General features: G+C 38.6%; 1 protein-coding gene across 3 annotated transcripts in view; it reads right to left on the bottom strand.

The window, feature by feature from the left end:
• The window catches only part of MEF2A (myocyte enhancer factor 2A), a 93264-nt gene extending 73505 nt beyond the window's left edge, over window positions 1–19759 (bottom strand). The window contains exons 1-2 of one of the 3 annotated variants that reach the window (XM_067305911.1): window positions 19574–19759; window positions 13450–13497 (exon numbers count right to left, since the gene is read on the bottom strand). The gene's annotated coding sequence lies outside the window, so the exon portion shown is untranslated. Of the gene's footprint in view, window positions 1–13449; window positions 13516–19573 lie in introns of those variants that run through there. The other 2 variants (XM_067305914.1, XM_067305913.1) reach the window with 2 other exon arrangements.
• Between the last annotated feature and the right edge of the window lie 854 nt (window positions 19760–20613).

Raw genomic sequence — 20613 nt, forward strand, 5'->3', positions numbered from 1 at the left:
AACCAACATCAATATCACACTTTCAGTAGCAAGCCAGAAGAAAAGTTTGTATTAAGTTTGCTAGCACTTTCCACTAAAGTGATTATTTATGGTCTACCTTGTATCACTGTCTTGGTAGAGGACTGTATGCATGCATTGTGCCTGCTGCAGATTTAACAGATCACCATTTGGGAGACAGTATGCAGGGATACCATTGCCATATCAGCTTTTAAGCACAAGCAATATCAAGAAACTATGACAATACCACAGCATTGCCAATATTCATATTTGTAGCTTCTTTTTTTTTTTTTTTTTTAATAAAGATTAGGTACCAACGATCAGATTGCTGTTTTCAGGTTTCATTTAGAATCTGATCTTTAGCCATCACAGCAGGAGCAAACTGTGAATCATAACAGCTTAAAAACAAACTAAATACTTTAAGATAGATGAAAAAAATCCAAGTATTTTTGAATTCTAAAGTTTCTCTTCAATTGGTATGCAGGCACAATGCTTTAATATTCTATGTTCTGCAGTTGATTAGATCCCATTTACAAATTGAGTCGCTTCAGATAGTTCATTTTATTTAATTAGCAGAACTCTGAAAATATTATTCAGAGAAATTGTAAGTTTTGAGAATTTTGACTGTTTTATTCACGTGCATAAGATCATACGGTTACTAAACACATGCATGCTAAATATATCACATGGTATCATGTCAGCAATTCAGTTCTGTACAAGCTATTCGTATTAAATTTCTCCTGTAAGTGGCATTAAGAGTTTAGCTCCACTACAGCAAATAGAGGAAGAGGCCTCACATTCCAGAGAACCATCTGAAGGAAAAAACTATGCCAACAGAGTACTAAGTGTGCCAGTGCCGCTTTAACCTGTTTACTATTTTAAAACACATATGTAACCCTTGCATTTAAGTTATCTATATTATGAATGTTTGAGACAAACCAATTAATTTTTGGGTCTTGAATCTTAGCTTTCTCACTACACAGATTTAAGAAAAAAGTCAGAAGATTCTTGAAGTATAAGATTAATGAAATTCAAATCAGGACATGTTATTAACTGAACAGTATATTGAAGTATATGAAGACATTTTACTGGTTTATTAAATTGACTGACTACATAAAAGCTTTAGAACACATTCTAAATAAATTTCATTGCATACTGTTCTAACAATTTCAAAGCAGATGTTCTCTATAAGATATACTGACATATAAAAGAGAAACATTGTCACTATATTGACATATATAGACAGACACTCTGGCATATAAAAAGTACAAATTTGAATTGTCAAAATTAACGTAGTACACACTTCAAATTTTTGTCCAGCTCTGTTTCTACATTTTCTTATGTCATACTGCTACAGGAAATGCCCAACCTGCTGGGGAAATGAAGGCAATCTCTTCTAAAAGCTGCCTATGGACTAACATAGAGGGGGAAATTTCAGATAATGTATTTAATGGCTTCAGACTGACCCACTGTCTTGGAGAATGTGAAAATAAAAGGGGAATAGATTTGATTGCAGAGATCAAGAGAGACTAGAAGAGTATCTGCATTTTGCTGGAAGAATACACATTAATCCTTTTCATAAAGGTAGAGGAAAGTCTAACTCATTAAACTCAAATACTGAGTGGTAAGAATGTAATCACAATAAGCTTGAGCATTCAGGCTGCGGGGAGGGGGGCACACAAGGGTAAAACGATCAGTTGGTAACTGAATTACCCACAAGAAAGATGCTATAGGCATATCAAAAGAACATAGAGAGGGACAAAAGCACACGTATGCTGTAACAAATGGTTGCAGACAATACTTTAAACTAGTTTGTTGTGTAATCGGAGTAATTCCTTCAATCAGCCTACAGAAAACACTAGCAGTTTATCAAATAATACACTGACACCAAGATACAGAGCATCACATTTGACAGAACAGATGCATTACAATACTTGCAATTTTAGTCAGTCAAAGGTTAGGACCAAACTCTGTTTAAAATCTACAGTATGCTCCTAATATATTGACTGGGTTTCATTTAGACATCAGAACTCTTGCGTAATTAACAAATGTTATCATTTTCATCCTTAATAAACTTTTACATGAAATTCAGGACTAAAACACCATACTGACGTGTTTCTCATCTCACAATCCTCAGAAATGATCCAGTAGCTAAGGGACCATACTGTAGGCACCAATTCACCTCTATAAAACTGGACAGGTTTTCTTCATTGAGCAGGAGAAACATTTATGTTAACCAGGGGCAGAATACGTATCTATACAGTGCCACACAAGCACACAATTAAGATACTTTATTTGTTCAAATAGCATCATATTGACTAAGTGCTAAAGCTGGCAGCACTTTGCCTGATCGCTTTTATATCAAATCTGGGCCACCTTTGCACTTACAGGTTTCCATGCAGCTGCTGGTAAGTATTCCCCACCCCCCACTCTCGTGGGAGCACAGAAACTGTCATTACGAAGAAAAAATAAAACTCCTCTTATTTTAAGAACTGTGGTTCACCTCTGTATAACTGTCAAAAATGTGAGCCCAGCTGAATTATAATGTTCCAATTGTTTACTTCCTGCTAAACTTGGCATTTAACAAATATTTAAGCCATCGCTTCCTTATCTGCATCACTCAAACCTGTTTTTACTTTCCATCTTCTCTGAAAACTGATTTCCATCTTGATGACTTAAGAATTAAATATCACACTGACCTGCTATTAGCAAAATCACAGCATTGAGGAATAAAAACAATGCACCAGCACATTAGAAGTGTACAACTCTTAGCACATTTAGACTACTTTAATAACCAAATGGATTCCTTCTGCAAAGAAAAAGCCACATGAGCAAGCAGAAAAGCTACCCTGATCAAGACACAAAAAAGTAATTAAATAACTGAACTAATACAGTAACCTTCAATATGAAGAAAACTCTAGGAAGTGGGAACAACAAATAAAACCTGTCTAAAAAGGCCATGTTTCCTATTAACAAATTTCACCAATATAGTAACAGCTGAAATACAAGTGTTTATAATTCAAGCAAATACTATTAAGGTCCTACAGAGAAAAGTTACAGTCCCACAGAGCATTTGAAGCATATTTTGACTAAGAATAATAAATGTTTAATAATATACACAGCATTTCAAAACCACTGACCTTAGAGCTTGCCAGTAAATTATACACAACTATTTGATGCACGACACATTACTCTTATTTCAGAAACAAACAAACAAACAAAAACCAGAACAACAAAAACCAAAACCTACCTAACATTACAATCAATGAAAACAGAGCTTACACAGTATAAAACTACACAGCTGCTCTATTTTTATGATCAGGTGGCAAATAATTGTTTTGTTTTCACAAAAGTGTTGATATGTATCAGTCCAGTTTTGAAGTATATATTTTTCAAAACTAAAGTGAAACCAAGGTATAAAACTCGATTCTATGCTACATACCCAACTGACTGATCTGGAACTTTATTCATGACAGCATTAGAAGATAAACCAAAAGCACATGGACAGTTATTAAGACATGCTGAAAAAGATACTTACTAAGACTAAAATTTACAAGACTTTCTAGTTCTCTTCCTCAAGAGAAAAAGCTAGCACTTTAATAGTGAAATCTGACCAAAAAAACTCATGATCCACCCTCTGGGAAGTGAAATGAATGAAAGCTACAGAAAAAGCAGAGAAAGAAAAAAAAAAAGAGTGGGGAAAAAGTATTTCTCACCTACTTGCAATTCCCCCCCAAAATTAGAAAGAATAAACCGCTGAAGTCTGGCACACTCAGTCTTTCAGATCCTCACACCTAAAATTACACACAACATTGCTTCAACTGTTTACCTCACCGCATTTTAGACAAACTGTGTGGTACGCCACACCTTATCTTCAAAAAAATTGTTTTCCCTGTCACGCTGACAAGGAACAGCACAAGAGATTGCCAGGTTGCGCTCCCAGACAGGGAGAGGAGATTAAGGCACTTGCACCAGGGTCAGAAAGTAATCAATAAACTTCAAAGGCAAGGCAAGGCACCAATCTTCAATTTCCTCTGTGGCAAAACAGTTAAACAAGGCAAGGTTTGTCAAGAAAAGTAACATTTGGTACAAAAGCAACTGATTAGCAGACAGGCTTTGGGGCACAGATCCTTCTGATCATAAACAAATAGCAAACAAAATCAGTACAGGTTAGGAACAAATGTTTTTAAATTAAACTTACAGTCATCAGTTGGAGAACAGAAAACAAATGCAAAAATGCAGCATTCTAACTAAAAATTTACTTCTAACATCTTTTTTTTTTTTTTTTTAATCTGCCAAGTATCAGCTCTTGCTATTTAAGTCCCTCAATTAAAACTAAGGCTTTCAGACAGTCAAGCATCCATTTGGTCAGGTCAAACTGAAGTGTATTAAAAACTATCATTATCATCATCGAGCCATTATCAGTACCACAAGAGCTGTACACTGAATTGTTCAGAAGACTCTGTCATACATAGAGATCAAAATAAAACTAAATCCTTACCTCACTAGTTCTTCTGATTTGTTCAAGGCTGTCTGACTCAAAGATTTCTTCTTAGAACAGAGTCAGTCTAGATCACGGACAAATTTTGGAACTAAGTTTTACTGAAATCCTAAGTTTTACTTCATTTCAGTCTAAACATCCAAGTTAAATATGCAAAGAAAAATAAGAATTTTTTAGGATGACTAATTTAAATTCGTCACACAATAATTATGAAGAGTTTCAAGTCTACTGTTGAAGGATTATAGCCATTTTACAAAGCAAGGCCTGCTAAATCAAAGAATCTTAATACATTCTCACAATACATAAAAATTGCCAAAACACATTTAATAGAGAAATCTACTAAAAAGAACAAAAATTAGTAGGTGCAGACTGTCATTTGCTTCAGTGGAATATATCAAGTAGTTTCAGTACTCTTCTGCTAAAGATAAGAACAAAAGCTGAAACAGGATTTCACAACTTCAAACCACACGAGACCATGTGATAAGGCATACCCACCTCAAAATGCAGGTGCATTGCCATCCACTTCTTGCTACTGAATACGCTCATATTTGAGCATATTAACTCACTTTCTCAAAGGCTTAAGAGATAACAAATACCACTTTCAAGAAGCGTTCTCCATTATGAAGCAGTTCTGTCCCATTTAGATACTACAATTAAAGAGCACTTTCTGATGCCGTGGATTTATAAGTGGTAGGGGAGAAAAACAACATAAAATGCTTTTGCTGTGTGAGTATCTTAACATTCCATTCAGCTATGTAGTTACACTAAACTAACTAGTTTAAAGGTAGTCTGCATACCTCTATCTACACACAAATTGCAGTCACACCTTTAATCACTATATAGCTAAACCTTTGATCTAGGAGGGGATCTGAGGAATTCTAGCTAAACAGACTGAAGGACTATTTTCCTGAATTTGGTCTCTAATCTGGAAGACAGATCTAGTGAGTAGTATTTTTCCCATCATGTGTTGTTCAGTATAGTAGTTAAGCAAGTCTTTCAGATGTGAGCACTACTAAGATAAGCAAGGAAACTTCTGCATGTGAAATACAGGCAGAGCCCGTGAGCTTGTAACATGCCCAAGTACACTGCGCAGACTCATATGGTGCAGCGATCTAAGGTCAAGATGAAGAACCTCACCATCCTTCCAGGAAGTTTTAGGAGATTTTATACATAAATTGCCAAAGACTAATAAAACAGTGCTGGAACCCAGACACAACTTTCCTCCCAAAATTACAAAAATGACAGAGACATCATCTTCCCTCATTATCCAAATGACTTTAGGCCTCTCTAGATCCACTGCATCTTCCCATACCCACAATACAGACCCTAGACAGATAAAAGGACTGAAAGACACTGTAACAGGCACAGTATCTGCAGACAAAGGAGGAGAGAAGGGTTGGCAGCGTGCCCGTAGACTTGCTGACTAAGTTGGGTAGGTAGATTATGTGATCCCTCCTCTGCATCACTGACCTACAGCCAGGGCTCCTTTCACCTCTTTGGAAGTCCTGGAACTCTAGGGCTGAATCTCAACTCATTGGTGTATTCTGGAAATGAAAAGTAGCAGTGAAAGCGCAGCTACATTCATTAGATTGAGGCTTCATTAGACTGAGGCTTCAAGAAGTGGATTCAATATTTACTGTAGCTCTCAAACAGAGATGTACAGTTTTGCAATGAATGACTGTAGAAGTGTTCTCCAAACAATGATAATAAAATTAGGTATCACTCAATTAGACAGATACATTACTTTAATTGGGCTCAGACCGTCTCCTATACCCAAAATAAGAGTTAAATAATCCAATTTAGTATGGGGGTAAGGCATAGGAGAAAAAGACAAAAAAAAAAAGGCATTTACATAAGCTTTCTAATTCAAAAAAAGAAAAAGCCATTTTTTCCCCCTGCAGGAACTATTAGCACCCCTTAACATGTTTCACCAAACATGATTTTACAGTTTTCTTTTTATACTGTTTTAGAAAGTTTTGCTAAGGCAACTTGCACATTGACAATAATACAACCAATATGCTGTATTATAAAGAAAACAATAGCAAGATCTGGCCAATTTGTATTTAAGAAAACACCTTCACTACCATGGGAACACTGTTAGGATTTTGCCATTCACCACTATTCAAGTACTCTAAAAGAAGCTTTTCTGTATAGACTTCCTCTCTTAATAAACTCTCTATTAATACTTTCAAGACACAAACTTTAATAGTATAACAGGGAACAAGCAGGCAGGCCATGATGCCAGCTTACAGCATTTTCATCTGAATAGATCTAATAGGCATATGGGAGCATGGTAGAAAGACCACCAGAAGAAGATCTACATTACTTACACCTTTGCTATGGCAAATGATGTAGCTGCAACAGTGAAACTAATTCATTGAAACCTCATTGTAAGCACAGTTAATGAACATGAAGGAAAAAAGAAAGTTGAGAATCAAGCATTACAGGAAATGCAACCAATTCAGTTCAAAGCTGACTTCATCTCATCTGGTCTAGAAGTTTCACCAGAATAATTTCATTGTACCAGATTAAACCATACTGTAGTGATACCTATACCAAGATTTCGGGATCACAGCTCTAACAGCAAGTAATACAAGTTCCACTTCCTGATCTTCAGTTGTCTTACAAGGCTATCTGTATATGCAAGAGTACTAGCAATGCTAGCAAAATAAAACTAAATTAGTTTAAAAATTAAACTACATGTAAGATTCCCAGAGTTGTTGTCATATACAGGAAAAGCCTTGGAAACTGCCCAGCATAGGCAAGACTTTAAGGTACAGAACGCGATTTAAAACACTAGTTTTCTCAATCCCTGTCTCATGGTTGGAGGTAATATATAAAATATAAAATTTATAACTGGAAGTGAATTCAAACATTATCAGGAGAATTTTTTTCCAACTGCATTTTACAGAGTCCAAGTCATCCTTTCAGTGATTGTCTAGATAGTGAATGCAAAAGTTAACACTACATAATAAAAGCATTTCTTACAAATTTTGTTGCAGAGTTTGAGAGATTAGAAAAAACAGGACCTAAAAATGTCTATTTGGAAGTTGGGTTTTTTTAGACTGCAAAACGAACAGATTTATCAATCCAAAACTAGAACAAACTAAATACAAACAACAAAAAAAGCTAAAAAAAAAGACACTAAAAAAGTATTTCACATGTTGAGATAATAGAACAACATTTTCTGCTTACAGTTCAGAGCGGCCAGTGTTTTTATACCCAGCATCAGCTACTGAGCATCTGAACATTCTGACCAAATAACTACTTGTATCATGCTAAGAGCTGAGATCAGTTTTTAATCAACAAAAACCATGGCTACTTGGCACACATTTTTATTCTTTTTCTGTACTTCAAAAAAAGAGCTACAAAGATCAAAATAAGGTGTCTTTTAGAAATGACTGAATAAAGCATATCACAAGCAGCATCTTGAATGTACTTCATATCAAGTTCCTTCTCTTACATAGTAACAATAAACAAAAGAAAGTATTCTAGTCCCTTCAATATCATAGGAACTACAATTGCAGTACTTAACCTCTTCCAAAAACATGTATTTTAAATGCAGAGTTAAGCTTTCAGAATTAATACACCTACAACAATCTTTTTCATTAATATATGCATTTCTTTCCCTGCCCAAATTTGTGTTTGGATCAAAGGAGACTAATGAAATAGGAAAGATAAGACAATTAGAGAAAACAGTCAAACTCAGATACACAGTCTCAAATAAGCTGACTATTAATGGCAGGCCACTTCAAACTTTGAAGGTCTACATTCTAAATCCAAGTCTGAGACAAAAAAAGACTGAGAACTTCAAAAAAAGGAGTCTGAGCTAATATGAGAGCGCCAGTCTCTCAACTGAAAAAGTTGATAAACCAAGTCAGACACTCAGACTACAAATACAAAATACAACCCAAGCAAAGGAACAGCTGTGGAACTGGTTTTTGTACCTTCATTCTATGTTACTTCCATCTTGGTTGCAACAACTAAAAAAAGTTGCATTCTATTTACCTTAATTGGCTGAATGAAAGCTATAAATCCCTACACAGGTGGGTTGAAGCATTCATGCTCAAGGTCCTGCTATCCCTTTGAAAAATTCCTACCCACTCCTTCCTTCCTCCCTAAAACAAGTGTCCCAAACACTGACACATCTGTGTGGGTGCACTATATGAAATCCAATGATGATTGCTGGGCTAGCTGTCCCTTTACTGTTCCAATACTTCTAGCAGAGCAGACTATTTTAAGATAAGCTAATTATGCCAGTGAAGTATCTTAGAAGCCATTAAGATTAAGCAGAAGAGACCATGAAGAATTAAAAACAGTGAAGCACAGATAAGACAGAAGCAAGAGTTATGATCTCAGCTATTCAAGATGAGAAGCCTGAAGGATTCCTTGTCAGACAGTAATGCAGAACTTTAGTCTGAACAGTGACTCTAGATACCTAAATACTCAGTTTCTCTTGCTTCTAACAGTTATAACGGGTACAAAAGAAACTATTCACACCAATGGCTGTTGTTCCTTACATCTTCAGAAAATTAGTCATTCAAGTCTTAATATTAGAAGGCCAACACACCAAGAGCTATTACAGGGCTTTGTGGCTTGCTTGTAGGCATTATCTACATGCAAGCAAGACAGACAGCTATAAAAAACACAAATGTCTTAAAAGAAAGAGATCTAAAGAAAAATCCTCAGCTCATATAAGTGAATTTGTTGCACAGGAAGCATTCAAGAAGTTTATCTGACCATCTTCTCATTAATATTTCATTAGAGGAATATATGATGGGAAAGCAGGTTAAAACCTCATTTGAGAGCTAGTCAGCCAGTATCTTCAGGAATATGGTGGCATTATGGACAGGAACACTGTATAACCAATACATACAAATACACCAAAACAGTCAGGTAGGTTTCATTACTAAACAGTTCAGTGTTAAAAACACCCAATGGGGAAAAAAAAAATTCTAACAGGGAAAGGGAGAAAGGACAGAAGACTGGAACAAGGCCTCTAAAGAATACAGATATAAGCCTTACGAATTTGGGGAGGAGAATTATAAGAACTTTATGAATATTTCTTAGGAAGAGCAAAACAAGATACTCCTTCCACTTCGGGGGGGGGGGGGGGGAGGGAGATGACAAGGTGTAGAAACAGAAAAATCTAAAATGGTTTCTAGACAAACAGGTCTTCCAGCTTTATTTGACAGAAATAATCTCTTCCTCCCCTCCCCTCTCTCCCCCCAAAATACCTAAGACTAATAAACTGCTGCCCACTCTGAAACCATATACAACTATGGTCCGAAGTCTGGCATGAGGAAAGCAGCAGATGACAGGCAGTAGCAATCACAGCCCACTGAGCCTCCAGACCATAGAGCCAATCCTGACTACAAACATTGCATAGTCATTCCTTACACAAAATCCCCAAACTGCTACAGAATTTTTCAAACAGCATCCTGATTAGACTCTCTTGGGGTAGGAAGAGATCACAAGTGTTTTATAAACTATCTTCTCATTTACTTACAAACAGGCAGCACCAAAATGAAAATCTAAGATTTAACTTTATTCTGTTGAATGAATCACAGTCTAATATGACATTTAGATCAAATCAAATACATTAAAAGCATAACAAATCAAGAAACTGAATACAGAGTTCTAAATCATCCTACCTTTAAGAGTTTATTTTCATAAAATTAAATAAAAACACTTAAGAAAATAACACTGTTTACTGATATAAGATTACAGCATTATCAATGATTACACTAAACTGCTAGAAGAAGGAACTATATTATCCTCGCTTTTTAAACCTGCCTTTCTAGTAAAATGAGGTTTACATGATCGCAGTCTGTTCCTCCTCACTAATAATTTTCGATTTAATAGATCAGTTTCAACCAAGTTAAACACTACCAGTATCAATGATTTTTAAGCTTTTATGATAGTGCTGCAAAATTTTGCACCTGGTAGTTGCACATATTGCCAAGCCAAGCATGTGAACTGCAGTGACTTGAGAGGCAGCAGTTTCTGTTGGATCACTCAGCAGGTGGTCAGCAGGCACCTACACCCAGATTAGCCACAGACAGTGCTCTTTTCCAGCTAGCAGGCCATTTAAGGGAGGTAAAGAACTTAAAGACTTGAGAAAGAAACCTATTCTGCAAAGACAGGAAGCTCTGGAAGGTCAGGGAACAATGGAAGAGTCAAAAATCAAAGGAAACCAAGTTCTATCAGTTTTGTTGCTTGCACAGCTACCATTTCACTATTACTGTTCAGACTCTGTTTAATTTATGGCTTTTCATATTGGTTAAGTAATGCAATAGCTCCATAGTTTCTCCAAGTCGTATTTTACTACCATAAATAAAATAGGCTGTAGAATACAGGATAAAAGTTTTAATAGACATTATCCATCTTCTTCCCTCTTCCCCATCCCGTACTTCATTTGCTCCTGACTAACACAGTCATAAGGCTGGAATCCTTTTATCTCACGGCTCTATGCAATCACATTAGTTGTGCCTGCCTGGAGCCAATGTGAACAAGAGTTCCTACAGATCCTTTAATGACTTCTAACTCTTAGACAAAAATTGAACATGGGAAAGAAAAAATGGCAGCAAAGCCCAGTAGCACCCATTAAAAACATCAAGTTGGTTGTAGCCTAGGCCTGTTCTGATGCATTTCCTACAGTCCTGTCCCAAGACCCGATGGTTGTGCTCATTCAGAAGCTCAAACAGGACCCCAAATGCTGCACAAGCGTGTTTGGATCACCAGAGGGTGCTGCAGGGGCTCCTAACATAACTACACAACACATTTGGGCTTGGATCATAAACTGTTAACATGGGGCAAGTCCATTTTTCAGTTTCTAAAAATAAATTTTTATTTGGGCCTCTTCATACTTGCAGTATTTTAACCCCTCTCCAATAGCCTCTTTTAAAGTGAATGCCTTCCTACTCAGTTATTTTCTGAAAAATATAAGTTTTATATAAGCATCTTCTGCTAACACAGAACAGCATTCACTGTAAATACTCATGCATTTGATAAGAGGGCTCATAGACTAATGCTAGGACACCCTCAAAAGAAAATTATAAGCCTAGTGGTGACATGCTTGCTTTTAACCCGACAATAAAGGAGTCCACCTCCTCAGCAAAAACATATGGGGAATCTACAAATTGGCAGAGGGGACAGGGACACCCACTGCTCTGGAGAAATCTCACACTTAGGTCATGGTAAAGAGACTTGCACAAAGATTTACTGAAGAGTATACGGTAGGACAACTGTGGGATGTCAGCTTACATGCCACCTTATTGTGAATCAAAGTCCCCTATGTAGATAAGCCTGTAGAGAACAATTCAAATAGGAGTTACCAGGAAGTTAGAGCATCCTTCAGAATGCTAAGGCAGTGATGACAGTTGAAATTTTCAACTCTCGCATAATACTATTCCATTGCTTGAATAAATGCTAGCCTTTTAAAGTCCTTTCTTCATATTTACAGGTAACAGGTTTGCAGAAAGCACCTAACTTACTCCAGTATCCAGGAACATTAATCATACACGTTTGAAAATCCAGAACTTACAGTCATTTGAACACCACATTTTACCAGTTTGTTGAGGCTACTGAATAACAGCATGAATAAGGAAACAAAGACTTTGATCACTAGCTCTTTCTCCCTTCCCCTCCCCTAGGAAAAAAATTATTTTGACAAAATTACCCTAAGATAACCTATAACCTTTGTGTTTTTCCCCCCTCAAATTTCAACTCAAAGTAAACCCCTAAGTAAGTCTGGAGGACTTTTTGAATTTGTGTCCTTTGCTGAGCATGAGTGTTCTATTTTTCTGTCTAATTCTATAACATAGACTTGATCAAATAATAAAACATTTTAAAATTTTCAGTTAATTCAATTGGTTGCTCCCTATTAGATAAGGAGGTTATATGAACCATTCATTTGCAAACTTTATGAAGGCTATTCAGGTCAGCAGTTTTCATAGTTACAGCAAAGAAAACAACAAGCAACTACTTAAAACTGAGTATTATTCTTTGATGTGCAACAATGTTATTGCATGTTCTACATATTTCTTGTGAATTTTTAAAGTATTTGTATTTTTCTCCTAAAACTTCTACAAATATACCCCTATTCCAATCTTCCAATATCCAGTGAATGCCTGCCCTACCTAATGCCCACCTCTCTTCAGCCATCCATGAGTTTGCCTCCTTACCCTTGAAGAAGTTCAACTACTCTACTGCTTCCTAATGGAAATCATTAATACTTTTACTGCTACCATTTTTTTCATAGTTGAGCCTAACATCCCCCAAAGCAAACATCTTCATGTATGTTTCAGTGACAGAAAATAAGACACTATCATTCAGAACACCACAAAGAGAACAGCAAGAGGACAAAAAATAAACAAACCACATAACTCTCCAGAAGAAACATAGGAGGATATACTACTTAACGATCAGGAGAGTCTCTCAAAGGAAATCCTTCTTCTGCACTCAAAAGCTTCAAATCCCAGAAACCAATTAGTCAAGCTAACACATTATCAAACTGAGACTAGCAAAAGTAATTTGACTGCATATAGATTTCAGAAATTTTAGCATAAAGTGCTTTATTTTCTGTACACTGAAACAGTGCATCTCTTGCCCTACCTTTTACTTTCTCCTCTTTTACCCTGAATCTGATGGGCTTCAGGGCATAAATTTAAGATATCTGAATTGTAATTAAAACCTCATATCATTACACACTAATTTTAACAGTGGAAACTTTTTCAATGGAAAATAAAAATATTTAGTTACTAAAGAATTTAATTTATTTCCATGAAAGACAATATAATAAAAAGCAGAGTGATGAAGGAACATCCTATTTTCTTAAATATCCTCAGAAGATTCAGTGTTTTGAAAGCTTACATTGGAGAAAGCAACATTTGTGAAGTGCAAAAATTGTGTGTACACCAACTTATTAGCAGTCATTTTTGTCAGCTTACAGTTTTTAAAACAGGATGCAAGCAGTCATACCAGGAAGAGGGCAGTTGCTGTGAAAGAATGATACCAAAAAACAAGATGTCCTTTATGTTGATAACTTCACACAATGTTTCACAATTATAGTATACAAGTTTTCCATAACAGTAAGACAGCTGATTAAATATAATTCAAAACATCTGGAGAAAGATGCTTGCTTAAAAATATTGTCTCTTTCTGGATACCTCAGAAATCAATAAAAAGAAAAACATCTCCTACTCCAACTATTACGACCTCTTTCTCAGCCTCCAACTCAAGCACTGCAGATTTCACATGTTACAAGCAGTCACCCTGTCCTAACACCTTTCAACGATTTCCTTAATGGACACCCTACCAGGGCAAGTCTGTCCTGCACATTAGAGCCGCTCATCCCTTAAGATTCAACTACTTGCTTACTCTCTTCTCTTACCTCTGTTTGTAATTGTCCCATATCCCTTCTTTTTATACTTACAATATCTTCCTAGAGATCATAAAGGATGCCAAAATGATCTCTTCTGAATGCCTTCTCTAAACTCTCTATGCCAATAACTTCAAGCTAGAAATTATTAAGAGTGTGTCTACAGGACAGCTCAGTTATAGATGTTATAGATAGACCTAATTACACAGCTAAAAATTTAATAATCTTCCCCCTCTTAACTTTCCAAACAATATAAATCAGAGAAAATTACAAGGTGAGGCCTATGTATATTGGTACAGCACTCAATACTGACACTGATCACAGCTTGCAAGTACTACTGCGAATATCAAAATGACATATCCACTTTGAATATTCTGTCGTTAGTTTCAAACAATAAAGATAACATTAGTCCAATCCATGCAATCCTAAGTTACAATGCCGGAAACAATCTGGTTTTCAAATGAAGTTCAGTTTCAGAAACACTTCCAGGGATTTAAAATAAATGGAAAAAAATCCTTCTTACTCCTGTTATCATGGCAGACATATCACGAGCACAAATATATCCACTCTAAACCCATCTTACTCGGTTAAAAAGAATCTCCCACCCCCATGGTGAGAAGGAAAATAAGTGTTTATCCTAGTTATCTAGCTCCCTATATAAAACTCACAGTAAAAGATGCTTTGTCATCAATGCCTTTTATACAGATACTTATTCAAAGCAAGTACATTTCTACAGCTATGCTTGGCTGATGAATCCTAACACTATTTTCTAACTTAGCATACTTAAAATAGGCATACAATACTTAATAACCATTACTGAAATTCTGCTGGGCACAAAGCAAGACAGAACACACTTAAGTCTCTAGGTTAGTCCATAAGGACTAAAGCAGAATTCAAAAGCTCCTCAGGGACAGGGACAAACATAACCAGGAGATGAGAAGCTAATGGGAAGACCCATCTAATTAAGCATCACTAACATTTTGAATATAAAGTAGTTAATTCCCTGAAAAATAATTCAATTAATCACACTCTTATTAAGAAGGATGCACGTTCTTCTTAGCATATGAGCACACTTGTTGTGTTATAACTAAACATATGGGGAACAAAAAGTTGAGTGTTTACTGTAGAAAAGGTTCTCTATTCCCCTGCACTAAAGTTTTGAAAAATAGATCAGTCACAGAAATGTTAGCTGTCTCTAACTGAGAATTGTTCCTGCCTAGTTCTTCACTGCACACTTGGATTGAGGGCCAAAGGATAGAGGAAGATTATTATATATACTGTTTAAAATATTCCAGCTCAGTGGCTGTTTTAGTGCAGGGGTTAAAAAAAAAAAAAGAGTCTCAGGGTTGTCTTGCAAGACTATTAATACCCCTTTAGTGTCAACTGAAAATGAGAATAGGCAGTACAGGGATTTATTTTTCCCCATTTCTTTTATCTTCAATTGGGATATATTTTTCTTTAGGAATATTCTCACAGAATCATTAAACACAAGGGACTCCTTATTTTTGCTTATTAACTGTATCATTAAACTTAAAATGGAGAGGGGGAAAAAAAAAAAACAAAAAAAACTTCCATTCAACTCCCTAAGCAGTAACTTGAAAGAATAAGTGTAAAAATAAGAATGCATCACATGAAGGCCGAGGTAAGGGATAGGTATCTAGATCAGATGCTTACTTTAAAGTAAACAAAGCAACAAACAACGCTATTGCAGACAGACTACAAGCTTAACCCCATATGGCATTATTTATTAGCAGGTCCTCTGTCATAGACTGCACGCTAAGTAGCAGGGGGGTGCATAATTGTCACATTACACAATGTGGGTTTGTTTTTAACTCTTAGCAATACTATTTTGTTCATTCATTAGATACTGTATCAATCACTTAAAATACATTTTAGTTACTTGCCCAAATAAAGTTCCTGAATTCCTTCTTATTGCAGCTTAACAATTAACTTTGGAAAAAAGAGCAAAAAAAAAAAAGTCTTGTTATAATCTTACAAACAGTGTAAGACATGGAAAACACTTTGTAAAAACTCAGGGAAAAAGTCAACTATATTTAGTTTTTCAGGATCTGACTGCCACCTTTGGAGACTTTATTCATTCCACATGACAGAAGAAATAGTTAAACTGAAACCACATTCAGTATCACTTCAGCAACATATTGGCTAGTCTATTCAAATAATTATTCCATTTGCCCTTCAGCCCTAGCAATAAAGTGCACACAAGAACTGAAGATAGAAAAGGAGGAATGCGGGTCTTTTTTCTTCGTTACTTTACCAGAGCTGAAGGAATCTAATCTGAATGCAAGACAACGGGCACCAAAGTTCCCCCATATTATCATGGGCAGAGATTGACTTTTGTCACATGTATTCAATTAAAGAACGCATTATTACACATGTGAAAGTATTTCTTTCAGATATAAGAAATATCAAAACACAGATAAAGCCAACTTTGTGTATAAAGAATTTACACAACATGCACATCAGCACACGATGTTCAATATTAATTCAAAATAAGTGTTGCTTCAATGAGATGGAAAAGTATGTCCCCATGTTTTGGGCATGTTATCAGGCTGCTGTCATGACTGAATAGGCCCAAGCCCTGTGTTTTTACACAGATCACTTAATCGTGTGACCTTTAAAAATAAAAACTAAGAATTTGATAAGGTGAATACAATGTGCTAATTTTCATTTTTAGAAAAGGTATTTTTAAAAATCAAGCTGAAACACACAGACATCACTCACACATGGCATAAAAGACTGCAGTTATTAGAAATTTAAAGCATGTCTTACTCAGGCAAAAAACTTCGTTCCTAAATTAATACAAATTCACAGACTACACAGCATTAAACTACTCTACTTTTACAAAAGTTACAGAATTCACAGGCTGTATTGTTACGCATGGCATGACTGAGACAAGGCAAGGTAACATGGCACTGTTCACAGACTAGCATGGTATTTCTAGTCTCGAGGCAGCACTCAGCCCCAGAATACATAGAATGACATCAACAGTTATCTGAGAAACTTGGCTAACATTCTAACATAAACCTTGCAAAAGCTTTACTGCCCACATTAACCAGTTTAAGGTAAACCACATTCACTTCAGCTCAAATCAGGTTTCTCAATAAGACAGGTCTTCTGCCATAATAAGTCGTTATTTTCTCCAGCATTATCTCAAGTCTTAATACAGCCAAGTCCTTCATATGTTATTAGTCCTACATGACTAAAAAATTGATTCTATAGATCAATTTACCTACTTCACTAAATTCAACAGTCTCTTATTTCATCCCTTGTTTCCCAGAGTAAGAAAATAATGGTATATGAATTTATAGGAATTTAAATTCAGATATCTAAGCATATGCAAATCATTCTATGGACTTACTCATTTACAGAAGTGACATATAATTACAATGGTTTAAATACACACTTAGATGACAGAGCAAAACAAGGAAACATACTGTCTAACAACTAATATACTTCTACTGTATTTTACAAACTGTAAATACCTTTTTACAAATAAAACACTAGAAATGATAGAATGTTAGAAGTGATTTAGATGATCTGCACTGGCAAAGAGAGAGGGACTGCCATCTACACTAAAATTGCTCTGAAGTAGATCTCTTCCCTCTCTTTGAGGGATTCTTCTCTTTTAATGATGATACCACTCTACTGCTACTGGTGGATTAAGTCAACTGCATATTTAGAAAGGAATTATGGAGGAGAAAAATAACTAACTAGGGAACTGGGTTATCTTCCCTCCTGAATTCTAAACCAAATGCTCTCAATCAAACACAATATTCATCTCCAACTGGACAGTACTATTATAATCACTTAATATCAAGATAAATTATTCTGTTTTCTTATTTTTGTTTCACTAGTTAGACAAATACAGAATTTAAAAGTATCGCATTGCAATTATGCCCTTTAGTGACTGAAAGTGTTACAATGACATCCTGTATTACATTTTTTTTTATACTGGATAACGTTATTTTGTACATATATAGTGCCTAAATGAAATTTTAAAAAAAGCTTAATAAGGGGGACCTCACACTTCTTCCCCAAATTCAAACTACTTGTTAGAAAGGAGAAAACAAACAAAGACTGTGTTCTTACAGGTAAGAGGTAGAGATAAGCATTTTAAGTAATTTTTAAAAACAGACCTATAAAGAAAAATAGAATAGGCTATAGGTTTGCTGCTGTGCCACCTTTTGTGCAAGTTGTTTAAGCACTAGCTCTCAATAACAGAGCTACAGAAATATCTATCAAAATATCACAGCTAGATCTTAAAAATGAAAGACGACTTTTAAAATGAACAATTATTTGTAGACAGTTAACTTGATTAAGTTTGAAAGCTTATAAGCCTTCCTCATGCTATCATAAAAATTTACCAAACACTGAAAACAGTTTAAAAGAAATAATGTATACATTATCAATTCCATACCCAAACAAATATTTCTTTTCTTAATACTGTTTAAAAATTATTCCTTTTTACTGCTTTGTACTTCCCAAAACCACTTTCTCCCCTACTGTTCATGACATATTTAGTCCTTGTACAACTATGGGACACAATAGCTTCGCACTGAGCAGTGAAAAAACCCTCTTCTCATGCTGTCATCTTTCCTCTAGAAAACTCCAGTTTTTCAACTCTGAAGTTAATCACCTGTCAAAAATTTCACTACAGGTTAGTTTTCTAAACAACTCCATTCTCTTGCCAAACAGCATCCTAAAAGCAGCTAAAAATTTATTGGAAAACAGAGCTTCATAAACTCAAAGGATTTACTGCCTTTCAAGCCAGAAAGGGAACAGTCTCTCTCCTTACCATCGTCACTTCTGCACAGGGCTGGTTAACGCAAAATCCCATTCGCAGTACACAACTGTACTTCAGTCTTTTTTTTTTCCCCCTCCCCGGACAAAACATCCCCTAGTTTACACATTAGCAAGCAGTTTCTCCTCCCATCTGCAACACACATCTACGTGGTGTAAAACTCCTTGAACAATTTCTGTCGGCGCCCCTGCCCCTCCCCGACCCCCAATCATTCTCACTAGTCTCTAGTATCCACAGATGCCTATTTTGGGGTTGGTTTTTGTTTTTTTTTTTTAATGTGCCGTTGCTTACCGACGGTGGCTGCCGAGAAGCAGGACAAAAGGTGCCTCTGCTCTCCCCGCACACGCGCCCCGAGCAGCAGGGCTCACCACCCGCGCCAGGAGGGTCTCACCTCGGGGCCCCCCGCCGCCCCGGCAGCCTCCCCCGGCCTGGTCCATAAATGTCCATCCTCTGCTCCGGCCGAGCGGAGCGGGAAGTTGCGGAGAGGCCGCGGGGCGCTCGCTCGCCACCCACCCACCCGCCGGCCCGGACCCCGCCAGCCGCCGCCGCCGCCCCTCCCCCGCCCGCCCGCGGTGCCCCCTCCCCCGCCCGCCCCCCGCCGCCGCCTCGCGCACCAACTTCCCCACCAGCGGCACGGCGGGAAGGGGGGGGGGGGGGAAATCCCCTTCTCCTCCCCCCCCCTTCAAGCCGCCCCCTTCAGTGACCCCCCCCCGCCCGTCACCCGCTGCCCTGGCCCGACCCCGCTCGCTCGTCTCTTCCCCCCCCCCCCCTTCGCCGCCTCCGACCCTCGCCGCCCTCCGGAGCCTCGCGGGACTCTGCCCCGCGCTCCCCAAAGCGGGGACCCCCCCTCGCCCGCCCGCCGCTCACTCACCCGCCCGCGCTCCCCGCCGCCGCCGCTCCTGCCTCCTCCCCGCTGAGGCTCCTCAGGAGACACTGACACCGGCGCACGGATACCCACTGGGCGCTATTTTTGGGAAACAAGGCCCAATCGAGGCCGGAACTACTTCCTCTGTCACACTCTCTCTCCTCAGGAGGCGGAGCACAGCTGGATCTCGAAGATATCCTTCCGCCCTCTCCTCCTGGCAGCTCCGGCTACCACTGAGGGCGCTTACCCGAGCCGGCCAGGCGGGGGAGGGGGCGGCATCAGGGGAGAGTGAGGGGCAAACCTGCGCCGGGCGGTGGGGCTGGCAGTGCCCCGGTTTGAGCAGGCAGCATTACCGGATTACTTTGTTTTACCATGGGGAGCGGCCGGGTCTACATTCTTCGCCGCCGACCCGATCCTGACAGAGCCGCGAGCCCATAGGGCAGAGGGCCGGAGTGAAGGGCGCGCGGGGCCAATCACAGAGCCGGCAGAAGAAAAGAGGCGGCGGCCAACCAGAGCGCTAGTTGGGGGCGGGGCGTGAGGAAACGTGGAGCCCTTGAGTGACAGGAGGGCGCTCAATCAGAGAGACGGAGAAGAAAGCGACAGCCAATCAGAACCGAGCTCGTGCGGGGCCCGCTGCCAAGGAAGCCTTTGGCCGTGCCCCCTCTTCCCCAGCCCTGGCGACAGCGCATGCGCATCCGCACTCCGCCGTCGGCCAGGGCGCCCCGTCCCTCGCTTCGCCGCCAGTGACGCACGTACATAGCTCCGCCCAGCCAGCTGCGGCGCATGCGCGGCCGCGCCTGCCCCTGTAGGGCAGGGCCGCGCGCGCCCCGGGTCTGGCGGCGACGTGCTGAGGGGTTGCCCGGGGCAACGGCTGCGCCGGGCCCTGCGGGGGGGCCCCGGCCGCCTCACGGCGCCCCCGGCCGCCTCACGGCCCCGCAGCCTCCCCGGCTGTTCCGGTGCTGCCATTCCTGCCACAGAAACAAGCATTTTGTCACAGAAACAAGCATTTGCTGGCTTTCTGTGAGAGTTGCTGCTCTGTGAGGCCG

The sequence above is a fragment of the Apteryx mantelli genome, chromosome 15 (genome assembly GCF_036417845.1).
Source record: "Apteryx mantelli isolate bAptMan1 chromosome 15, bAptMan1.hap1, whole genome shotgun sequence".
NCBI lineage: Eukaryota > Metazoa > Chordata > Aves > Apterygiformes > Apterygidae > Apteryx > Apteryx mantelli.